The sequence below is a fragment of the Cherax quadricarinatus genome, chromosome 95 (assembly GCF_038502225.1).
Source record: "Cherax quadricarinatus isolate ZL_2023a chromosome 95, ASM3850222v1, whole genome shotgun sequence".
Taxonomy (NCBI): domain Eukaryota; kingdom Metazoa; phylum Arthropoda; class Malacostraca; order Decapoda; family Parastacidae; genus Cherax; species Cherax quadricarinatus.
This window is the reverse complement of record NC_091386.1, coordinates 11,962,995-11,975,606: the sequence shown is the minus strand read 5'-3', so window position 1 is coordinate 11,975,606 and position 12,612 is coordinate 11,962,995. Positions and strand designations below refer to the sequence as shown.

Genomic DNA, 12,612 nt, shown 5'->3' with positions numbered 1-12,612 from the left:
TGGCTGGGTCAGCTGGTGGGGCAGGCAGAGTGGCTGGGTCAGCTGGTGGGTCAGGCAGAGTGGCTGGGCAAGCTGGTGGGGCAGGCGGAGTGGCTGGGTCAGCTGGTGGGTTAGGCGGAGTGGCTGGGTCAGCTAGTGGGGCTGGCGAAGTGGCTGGGTCAGCTGGTGGGGCAGGCAGAGTGGCTGGGCAAGCTGGTGGGGCAGGCGGTGTGGCTGGGTCAGCTGGTGGGTTAGGTGGAGTTGCTGGGTCAGCTGGTGGGTCAGGCAGAGTGGCTGGGTCAGCTGGTGGGGCAGGCAGAGGGGCTGGGTCAGCTGGTGGGGCAGGCGGAGTGGCTGGGTCAGCTGGTGGGTCAGGCGGAGAGGCTGGGTCAGCTGGTGGGTCAGGCGGAGTGGCTGGGTCAGCTGGTGGGTCAGGCGGAGTGGCTGGGTCAGCTGGAGGGTCAGGCGGAGTGGCTGGGTCACCTGGTGGGTCAGGCGGTGTGGCTGGGTCAGCTGGTGGGTCAGGCGGAGAGGCTGGGTCAGCTGTTGGGTTAGGCGGAGTGGCTGGGTCAGCTGGTGGGGCTGGCGAAGTGGCTGGGTCAGCTGGTGGGGCAGGCAGAGTGGCTGGGCAAGCTGGTGGGGCAGGCGGAGTTCCTGGGTCAGCTGGTGGGTTAGGTGGAGTGGCTGGGTCAGCTGGTGGGGCAGGCGAAGTGGCTGGGTCAGCTGGTGGGGCACTCAGAGTGGCTGGGTCAGCTGGTGGGTCAGGCAGAGTGGCTGCGTCAGCTGGTGGGGCAGGCAGAGTGGCTGGGCCTGCTGGTGGGACAGGCGGAGTGGCTGGTCCAGCTGGTGGGGCAGGCGGAGTGGCTGGGTCAGCTGGTGGGGCAGGCAGAGTGGCTGGGTCAGCTGGTGGGGCAGGCGGAGTGGCTGGGTCAGCTGGTGGGTCAGGCGGAGTGGCTGGGTCAGCTGGTGGGGCAGGCAGAGTGGCTGGGTCAGCTGGTGGGTCAGGCGGAGTGGCTGGGTCAGCTGGAGGGTCAGGCGGAGTGGCTGGGTCACCTGGTGGGTCAGGCGGTGTGGCTGGGTCAGCTGGTGGGTCAGGCGGAGTGGCTGGGTCAGCTGGTGGGTTAAGCGGAGTGGCTGGGTCAGCTGGTGGGGCAGGCAGAGTGGCTGGGCAAGCTGGTGGGGCAGGCGGAGTGGCTGGGTCAGCTGGTGGGTCAGGCAGAGTGGCTGGGCAAGCTGGTGGGGCAGGCGGAGTGGCTGGGTCAGCTGGTGGGTTAGGCGGAGTGGCTGGGTCAGCTGGTGGGGCTGGCAAAGTGGCTGGGTCAGCTGGTGGGGCAGGCAGAGTGGCTGGGCAAGCTGGTGGGGCAGGCGGAGTGGCTGGGTCAGCTGGTGGGTTAGGTGGAGTTGCTGGGTCAGCTGGTGGGTCAGGCAGAGTGGCTGGGTCAGCTGGTGGGGCAGGCAGAGTGGCTGGGTCAGCTGGTGGGGCAGGCGGAGTGGCTGGGTCAGCTGGTGGGTCAGGCGGAGTGGCTGGGTCAGCTGGTGGGTCAGGCGGAGTGGCTGGGTCAGCTGGTGGGTCAGGCGGAGTGGCTGGGTCAGCTGGAGGGTCAGGCGGAGTGGCTGGGTCACCTGGTGGGTCAGGCAGTGTGGCTGGGTCAGCTGGTGGGTCACGCGGAGTGGCTGGTCCAGCTGGTGGGTCAGGCAGAGTGGCTGGGTCAGCTGGTGGGTCAGGCAGAGTGGCTGGGTCAGCTGTTGGGTCAGGAGAATTGGCTGGGTCAGCTGGTGGGTCAGGCGGAGTGGCTGGGTCAGCTGGTGGGGCAGGTAGAGTGGCTTGGTCAGCTTGTGGGGCAGGCAGAGTGGCTGGGTCAGCTGATGGGGCAGGCGGAGTGGCTGGGTCAACTGGTGGGGCAGGCAGAGTGGCTGGGTCAGCTGGTGGGGCAGGCAGAGTGGCTGGGCCAGCTGGTGGGGCAGGCAGAGTGGCTAGGTCAGCTGGTGGGTCAGGCGGAGTTGCTGGGTCAGCTGGTGGGGCAGGCAGAGTGGCTGGGCCAGCTGGTGGGGCAGGCAGTGTGGCTGGGTCAGCTGGTGGGTCAGGCGGAGTGGTTGGGTCAGCTGGTGGGTCAGGCGGATTGGCTGGGTCAGCTGGTGGGTCAGGCAGAGTGGCTGGGTCAGCTGGTGGGACAGGCAGAGTGGCTGGGTCAGCTGGTGGGGCAGGCAGAGTGGCTGGGTCAGCTGGTGGGGCAGGCAGAGTGGCTGGGCCAGCTGGTGGGGCAGGTGGAGTGGCTGGGTCAGCTGGTGGGTCAGGCAGAGTGGCTGGGTCGGCTGGTGGGTCTGGTGGAGTGGCTGGGTCAGCTGGTGGGTCAGGCGGAGTGGCTGGGCCGGCTGGTGGGGCAGGCGGAGTGACTCTGTCAGCTGGTGGGTCAGGCAGAGTGGCTGGGTCAGCTGGTGGGGCAGGCAGAGTGGCTGGGTCAGCTGGTGGGTCAGGCGGAGTGGCTGGGTCAGCTGGTGGGTCAGGTGGAGTTGCTGGGCCAGCTGGTGGGGCAGGCAGAGAAGCTGGGTCAGCTGATGGGTCAGGTGGAGTGGCTGGGTCAGCTGGTGGGGCAGGCAGAGTGGCTGGGCCAGCTGGTGGGGCAGGCAGAGTGGCTGTGTCAGCTGGTGGGTCAGGCAGAGTGGCTGGGTCATCTGGTGGGTCAGGCGGAGTGGCTGGGTCAGCTGGTGCGTCAGGTGGAGTGGCTGGGCCAGCTGGTGGGGCAGGCGGAGAAGCTGGGTCAGCTGGTGGGTCAGGTGGAGTGGCTGGGTCAGCTGGTGGGGCAGGCAGAGTGGCTGGGCCAGCTGGTGGGGCAGGCGGAGTGGCTGGACCAGCTGGTGGGGCAGGCAGAGTGGCTGGGTCAGCTGGTGTGGCAGGCAGAGTGGCTGGGTCAGCTGGTGGGTCAGGCAGAGTGGCTGGGCCAGCTGGTGGGTCAGGCAGAGTGGCTGGGCCAGCTGGTGGGGCAGGCAGAGTGGCTGGGCCAGCTGGTGGGGCAGGCAGAGTGGCTGGGTCAGCTGGTGGGTCAGGTGGAGTGGCTGGGTCAGCTGGTGTGTCAGGCAGAGTGGCTGGGTCAGCTGGTGGGTCAGGCGGAGTGGCTGGGTCAGCTGGTGGGTCAGGCGGAGTGGCTGGGTCAGCTGGTGGGTCAGGCAGAGTGGCTGGGCCAGCTGGTGGGTCAGGCAGAGTGGCTGGGTCAGCTGGTGGGGCAGGCAGAGTGGCTGGGTCAGCTGGTGGGTCAGGCGGAGTGGCTGGGTCAGCTGGTGGGTCAGGCAGAGTGGCTGGGCCAGCTGGTGGGTCAGACGGAGTGGCTGTGTCAGCTGGTGGGGCAGGGAGAGTGGTTGGCCAGCTGGTGGGGCAGGCGGAGTGGCTGGCCAGCTGGTGGGGCAGGCGGAGTGGCTGGACCAGCTGGTGGGGCAGGCAGAGTGGCTGGACCAGCTGGTGGGGCAGGCAGAGTGGCTGGACCAGCTGGTGGGGCAGGCGGAGTGGCTGGGTCGGCTGGTGGGGCAGGTGGAGTGGCTGGACCAACTGTTTGTGGAGGATTTGATTGTATGGTGATGCCAGTCTATTCTATCGATAAATTATCACATACTGCACAAGGGAACTTTACAGAGACAATTATCAACATTAAATACTAATGGTGTACAATTCGGGTAAATCGATGAATGAGGCAGAAACGTGCTCAGCAAGTTAGGGAAACGTTCTTCTGGTGGTTTACCTGCCAAGATTAAATTAGTTTACAAACCGTACCACGGGCAGGGTTAGAACCCGCGATCACAGTCTCACATCCAGACCGGCACGTTAACCACTAGTCCAGTGGCTAAGACGTCGGTCTGGAGTTGTATGACTCTCTGATCGCGGGTTCTAACCCCGCCTGTATTATGGCTTGTTTGAAATCAAGTCATTACGGCTCCGTGAGTCTTAAGTTAGTTTCTACGTGATCTACAACTATTAACAAAATAATAATCATGTTTGAGACAGAAGAGGACATTTCCACTGCCAGGGTCACAACACAAGCGATGCGCTTCCAGTCATTCTTATGTTTGATTATTTATATGTTAATGGGAATCACAACTGATGAACAACACTCACTCAAGTTTATTAATGAGACATTTAGCCAATAAATTACTTTTTTCAGTCTATTAACACACACACACACACACGAAACATCCTATACAGACGTCATAATATAGACGTCATAGTATAGACGTCATAATATAGACGTCATAATATAGACGTCATAGTATAGACGTCATAGTGTAGACGTCATAATGTAGACGTCATAGTATAGACGTCATAATATAGACGTCATAGTGTAGACGTCATAATATAGACGTCATAGTGTAGACGTAATAATATAGACGTCATAGTATAGACGTCATAGTATAGACGTCATAGTGTAGACGACATAATATAGACGTCATAGTGTAGACGTCATAATATAGACGTCATATAATAGACGTCATAATGTAAACGTCATAGTGTAGACGTCATAATATAGACGTCATAGTGTAGACGTCATAATATAGACGTCATAGTGTAGACGTCATAGTATAGACGTCGTAGTGTAGACGTCATAGTATAAACGTCATAGTATAAACCTCAAAGTATAGACGTCATAGTGTAGACGTCATAGTATAGACGTCATAGTATAGACGTCATAATATAGACGTCATAGTGTAGACGTCATAGTATAGACGTCATAGTATAGACGTTATAATGTAGACGTCAAAATACAGACGTCACAGTATAGACGTCATAATATAGACGTCATAATAAAGACGTCATAATATAGACGTCATAGTATAGACGTCATAATATAGACGTCATAGTGTAGACGTCATAGTATAGACGTCATAGTATAGACGTCATAATATAGACGTCATAATACAGACGTCACAGTATAGACGTCATAGTATAGACGTCATAGTATAGACGTCATAGTACAGACGTCATGATATAGACGTCATAGTATAGACGTCATAGTATAGACGTCATAGTATAGACGTCATAGTATAGACGTCATAGTATAGACGTTATAATATAGACGTCATAGTGTAGACGTCATAGTATAGACGTCATAGTATAGACGTCATAATATAGACGTCATAATACAGACGTCACAGTATAGACGTAATAGTATAGACGTCATAGTATAGACGTCTTAAAATAGACGTCATAATATAGACGTCATAGTATAGACGTCATAATATAGACGTCATAATACAGACGTCACAGTATAGACGTCATAATATAGACGTCATAGTATAGACGTCATAATATAGACGTCATAGTGTAGACGTCATACTATAGACGTCATAGTATAGACGTCATAATATAGACGTCATAATACAGACGTCACAGTATAGACGTCATAGTATAGACGTCATAGTATAGACGTCATGATATAGACGTCATAGTGTAGACGTCATAGTATAGACGTCATAGTATAGACGTCATAGTATAGACGTCATAGTATAGACGTTATAATATAGACGTCATAGTGTAGACGTCATAGTATAGACGTCATAGTATAGACGTCATAATATAGACGTCTTAATACAGACGTCACAGTATAGACGTAATAGTATAGACGTCATAGTATAGACGTCATAAAATAGACGTCATAGTATAGACGTCATAGTATAGACGTCATAATATAGACGTCATAATACAGACGTCACAGTATAGACGTCATAGTATAGATGTCATAGTATAGACGTCATAATATAGACCTCATAGTGTAGACGTCATAGTATAGACGTCATAGTGTAGACGTCATAGTATAGACGTCATAGTGTAGACGTCATAGTATAGACGTCATAGTGTAGACGTCATAGTATAAACGTCATAGTATAGACGTCATAGTTTAGACGTCATAGTATAGACGTCATAATATAGACGTCATAATACAGACGTCACAGTATAGACGTCATAATATAGACCTCATAGTGTAGACGTCATAGTATAGACGTCATAGTGTAGACGTCATAGTATAGACGTCATAGTGTAGACGTCATAGTATAGACGTCATAGTGTAGACGTCATAGTATAAACGTCATAGTATAGACGTCATAGTATAAACGTCATAGTATAGACGTCATAGTGTAGACGTCATAGTATAAACGTCATAGTATAGACGTCATAGTATAGACGTCATAGTATAGACGTCATAATATAGACGTCAAAATACAGACGTCACAGTATAGACGTCATAATATAGACGTCATAATATAGACGTCATAGTATAGACGTCATAATATAGACGTCATAGTGTAGACGTCATAGTATATACGTCATAGTATAGACGTCATAATATAGACGTCATAATACAGACGTCACAGTATAGACGTCATAGTATAGACGTCATAGTATAGACGTCATAATATAGACGTCATAGTGTAGACGTCATAGTATAGACGTCAGAGTGTAGACGTCATAATATAAACGTCATAGTATAGACGTCATAGTATAGACGTCATAGTATAGACGTCATAGTATAGACGTTATAATATAGACGTCATAGTGTAGACGTCATAGTATAAACGTCATAGTATAGACGTCATAGTATAGACGTCATAGTATAGACGTCATAATATAGACGTCATAGTGTAGACGTCATAGTATAGACGTCATAGTATAGACGTCATAATATAGACGTCATAATACAGACGTCACAGTATAGACGTAATAGTATAGACGTCATAGTATAGACGTCATAATATAGACGTCATAATATAGACGTCATAGTATAGACGTCATAATATAGACGTCATAATACAGACGTCACAGTATAGACGTAATAGTATAGACTTCATAGTATAGACGTCATAATATAGACGTCATAATATAGACGTCATAGTATAGACGTCATAATATAGACGTCATAGTGTAGACGTCATAGTATAGACGTCATAGTATAGACGTCATAATATAGACGTCAAAGTGTAGACGTCATAGTATAGACGTCATAGTGTAGACGTCATAGTATAGACGTCATAGTATAGACGTCACAGTATAGACGTCATAATATAGACGTCATAGTGTAGACGTCATAGTATAGACATCACAGTATAGACGTCATAGTATAGATGTCATAGTATAGACGTCATAGTATAGACGTCATAGTATAGACGTCATAGTATAGACGTCTCAGTATAGACGTCATAGTATAGACGTCACAGTATAGACGTCATAGTATAGACGTCACAGTATAGACGTCATAGTATAGACGTCTCAGTATAAACCTAACAGTATAGGCGTCACATTATAGACGTCTCAGTATAGACGCCATAGTATGAACGTCTCAGTGTAGAAGTCATATTATAGAGTCACAGTATAGACGTCACAGTGTAGACGTCTCGGTATAGACGTCTCGGTATAGACGTCACGGTATAGACGTCACAATATAGACGTCACAGTATAGACGTCTCAGTATAAACGTCTCAGTATAGACGTCTCAGTGTAGACGTCACAGTATAGACGTCTCAGTATAAACGTCTCAGTATAAACGTCATAGTATAGACGTCACAGTATAGACGTCATAGTATAGACGTCTCAGTATAAACCTAACAGTATAGGCGTCACATTATAGACGTCTCAGTATAGACGCCATAGTATGAACGTCTCAGTGTAGAAGTCATATTATAGAGTCACAGTATAGACGTCACAGTGTAGACGTCTCGGTATAGACGTCACAATATAGACGTCACAGTATAGACGTCTCAGTATAAACGTCTCAGTATAGACGTCTCAGTATAGACGCCATAGTATATATTTATTATATTGTTCTCCACAGTTCTGGCTAAATATCGGTCGGGTCACCATCTGGAAAGGTCTCCAGCTGCCAGAATTACCATCTGCCTGATATACCATCTATCAAGGACATTACCCGCTGAGGTCACTATCTGCCAAAGTTGCCATCTGCCAAGGTCTCCATTTGACTTAGACATCGTATGATTGGGTCACCGCCTGTCAGAGTCATCATCTGCCTGGGTCACCGTCTGCCCAGGTCATCGTCTACCTGAGACACCATCTGATAGAATTACCACCTGTCAGAGTCATCATCTGCCTTGGTTACCATCTGTCGAGGTCATCATCTGCCTGAGACACCACCTGATAGTCACCGCCTGTCAGTCATTATCTGCAGAGGTCACCATCTGTCGAGGTCATCATCTGCCTGAGACACCATCTGGAGTCACAACCTGTCAGAGTCATCATCTGTCTGGGTCACCATCTGTCCAGGTCATCATCCACCTGAGACACCATCTGATAGAGTCACCACCTGTCAGAGTCATCATCTGCCTGGGTCACCATCTGTCCAGGTCACCATCTACCTGAGACATCACCTGATAGAGTCAATACCTGCCACAGTCATCTGCCTGGGTCACCATCTGTCGAAGTCATTATCTACCTGAGACACAATCTGATAGAGTCACCGCCTGTCAGTGTCATCATCTGCCTGGGTCACCTTCTGTCCAGGTCATCATCTACCTGAGACACCACCTGATAGAGTCACCACCTGCCAGAGCCATCATCTGCCTGGGTCACCATCTGTCGAATTCATTATCTACCTGAGACATCATCTGATAGAATCACCGCCTGTCAGAGTCATCATATGCCTGGGTCACCATCTGTCCAGGTCATCATCTACCTGAGACACCACCTGATAGAGTCACCACCTGCCAGAGTCATCATCTGCCTGGGTTACCATCTGTCGAGGTCATCTTCTACCTGAGACACCACCTGATAGAGTCACCGCCTGTCAGAGTCATTATCTGCCTGGGTTACCATCTGTCGAGGTCATCTTCTACCTGAGACACCACCTGATAGAGTCACCACCTGTCAGAGTCATTATCTGCCTGGGTTACCATCTGTCCAGGTCATCATGTACCTGAGACACCTTCTGATAGAGTCACTGTCTATCAGAGTCACTATCTTCAGAGGTCACATCTTGTGAATATAATGACATTGTAACAAGAAGACATATGCAGAACATGTCATTGTATCATTGTTTCTGTGCCCAAGTAAATCTCAAGACACACCAGAAAGATGTCATTGTATCAGTTCTTACGTGCCCAAGGCACAAATGTGCCTCATGTGTCTCATTTATCAATGTGACGTTTTCTAATCCATTTATTGTGCCTCGGTATACGACCTTAATTAATACCAGAGGGCTGTTCGCCTACCGATCTGTTCGAGTACCAAAAGAATTAGTTCTCATCAGGAATAATGAACATTAATCCGTTTCAGGCTCCCAAAAATACACTTTACAGGGTTGTTCGAGATTGGAGGTGTTCGTAAACCGAGGTACCACTGTATCATAATAAAATTTCATGTGACGATTACTATATCTCAAGAAAAACATGATTTTTCTCTACAAATTTAAAACATATATTTTTAAATGGAAAAAATCGAAAAGGAGAAATTAAAAAAATATATGTGTGAGGTGTAGCATTGTTCAGCTAGATGGTACAACCAGTAATGTGTGAGGTGTAGCATTGTTCAGCTAGATGGTACAACCAGTAATATGTGAGGTGTAGCATTGTTCAGCTAGATGGTACAACCAGTAATATGCGAGGTGCAGCATTGTTCAGCTAGATGGTACAACCAGTAATATGCGAGGTGTAGCATTGCTCAGCTAGATGGTACAACCAGTAATATGCGAGGTGTAGCATTGTTCAGCTAGATGGTACAACCAGTAATATGCGAGGTGTAGCATTGTTCAGCTAGATGGTACAACCAGTAATGAGAGAGGTGTAGCATTGTTCAGCTAGATGGTACAACCAGTAATATGCGAGGTGTAGCATTGTTCAGCTAGATGGTACAACCAGTAATATGCGAGGTGTAGCATTGTTCAGCTAGATGGTACAACCAGTAATGTGTGAGGTGTAGCATTGTTCAGCTAGATGGTACAACCAGTAATGTGTGAGGTGTAGCATTGTTCAGCTAGATGGTACAACCAGTAATGTGTGAGGTGTAGCATTGTTCAGCTAGATGGTACAACTAGTAATGTGTGAGGTGTAGCATTGTTCAGCTAGATGGTACAACCAGTAATATGCGAGGTGTAGCATTGTTCAGCTAGATGGTACAACCAGTAATGTGTGAGGTGTAGCATTGTTCAGCTAGATGGTACAACCAGTAATATGCGAGGTGTAGCATTGTTCAGCTAGATGGTACAACCAGTAATATGCGAGGTGTAGCATTGTTCAGCTAGATGGTACAACCAGTAATGAGAGAGGTGCAGTGTTGTTCAGCTAGATGGTACAACCAGTAATATGTGAGGTGTAGCATTGTTCAGCTAGATGGTACAACCAGTAATGTGTGAGGTGTAGTGTTGTTCAGCTAGATGGTACAACCAGTAATGTGTGAGGTGTAGCATTGTTCAGCTAGATGGTACAACCAGTAATGTGTGAGGTGTAGTGTTGCTCAGCTAGATGGTACAACCAGTAATGTGTGAGGTGTAGCATTGTTCAGCTAGATGGTACAACCAGTAATGTGTGAGGTGTAGCATTGTTCAGCTAGATGGTACAACCAGTAATGTGTGAGGTGTAGCATTGTTCAGCTAGATGGTACAACCAGTAATATGCGAGGTGTAGCATTGTTCAGCTAGATGGTACAACCAGTAATATGCGAGGTGTAGCATTGTTCAGCTAGATGGTACAACCAGTAATATGCGAGGTGTAGCATTGTTCAGCTAGATGGTACAACCAGTAATATGCGAGGTGTAGCATTGTTCAGCTAGATGGTACAACCAGTAATGTGTGAGGTGTAGCATTGTTCAGCTAGATGGTACAACCAGTAATATGCGAGGTGTAGCATTGTTCAGCTAGATGGTACAACCAGTAATATGCGAGGTGTAGCATTGTTCAGCTAGATGGTACAACCAGTAATGTGTGAGGTGTAGCATTGTTCAGCTAGATGGTACAACCAGTAATGAGAGAGGTGCAGTGTTGTTCAGCTAGATGGTACAACCAGTAATGTGTGAGGTGTTGCATTGTTCAGGTAGATGGTACAACCAGTAATGTGCGAGGTGTAGTGTTGTTCATCTAGATGGTACAACCAGCAATGTGTGAGGTGTAGCATTGTTCTGCTAGATGGTACAACCAGTAATGTGTGAGGTGTAGCATTGTTCAGCTAGATGGTACAACCAGTAATGTGCAAGGCATAGCATTGTTCAGCTAGATGGTACAACCAGTAATGTTTGAGGTGCAGCATTGTTCAGCTAGATGGTACAACCAGTAATGTGCAAGGCATAGCATTGTTCAGCTAGATGGTACAACCAGTAACGTGTGAGGTGTAGCATTGTTCAGCTAGATGGTACAACCAGTAACGTGTGAGGTGTAGCATTGTTCAGCTAGATGGTACAACCAGTAACGTGTGAGGTGTAGCGTTGTTCAGCTAGATGGTACTTTCGGGAGGGTTCGTGGAGATGTGATGGAGTTAAACACAGTCGTTGGATAGTAACACTTATATTAGCAGAGTGTGAGACGGAGAGGCCCAGCCTGCCTGTGTTGCCTGTCGTAGACCTAAGCGCAGAGTGAGGACGAGGCCGGGAGCACAGCGCTCTCATGCGGCATCACGTGACGTCACACAAGCTAGTCACTGAGCCTAGCAAGGGGTCAACTATGTAAAATAAATGGATGGTACTATGATACTCAGATTACATATACAGGGGATCAGCAACTATACTGACAGCTCGGTCATGTTATGTATGTCGTCCTGACATACAATACTATGCTATAGGCTGGATAGGCAGGTGGCTCTGGGCTGATTCTATACAATAGCAAAGACATACCTAACTTAGAACTAATGGGTGGTATCGTAATGGGTGGTATCATAATGTATTACGAATTATAAGAACAAGTCATAGTATAATAAAGGATGGAATTGATCAATCGATCTGTGTTCATGCACTCTACGGATTCTGAGGAAGAATACATGTATTTAAAAAGGTGAAAGAAATTAACAGCAAAGGCAGATCTGGTGCACACAGATCATTTCTGCTAAATCTCAGAATTCAGAGGCAACGTGAACACCAAAATCAAATTTCTGAAAATTGATCAGCTAACAATAAACACATATTGGACAACTTCATTAATCTTGAACAGCTAATTATACAGACTATGTACATTTAAACCCAACTCTGCGAAGGTAAGATTTACATATGCAGAATGTTTAGGATCGAATTCCTTTGCAATGGCTAACACATGCCTTGACTGAGGGAGACCTGAACAAGTATCTACAAAAGATACTTGTGGATTTCTCATTACTTGCCGTGTACACAAAGAATAACGACATTCAGGTTGATTATCTGACTGAGTATTAGAGGTAAAGGGTACAGAGTCAGGAGGATTGTCAGCGACTGTCACATTAGTCTGGTTAGAAATATCATCCTCGACATAACATACTAACTTCATATGATCTAAATGCGATTCCTTATACTGACCGGTACTAATTTCACTAATCTTATACTTATTGCCATTGATTTGTTCAACTACTAGATAAGGACCAACAAAGTTTTGATCGAGCTTAGGCATTCCGAATGTTTTGTTGGTCCTTATAGAGAAATTAAACATATCAGTGACCATAAGTATAAGGTTAGAGAAATTAGTAATGTG

General features: G+C 48.2%; 1 long non-coding RNA gene across 1 annotated transcript in view; it reads left to right on the top strand.

Annotated features, from left to right (window-relative positions):
• LOC138855458 (uncharacterized) overlaps nt 1-8,561 on the top strand; it is a 30,858-nt gene extending 22,297 nt beyond the window's left edge. The window contains exon 3 of the long non-coding RNA XR_011394699.1: nt 7,791-8,561. This is a non-coding gene — a long non-coding RNA (uncharacterized lncRNA). The remainder of the gene's footprint in view (nt 1-7,790) is intronic.
• Nucleotides 8,562-12,612: the final 4,051 nt, after the last annotated feature.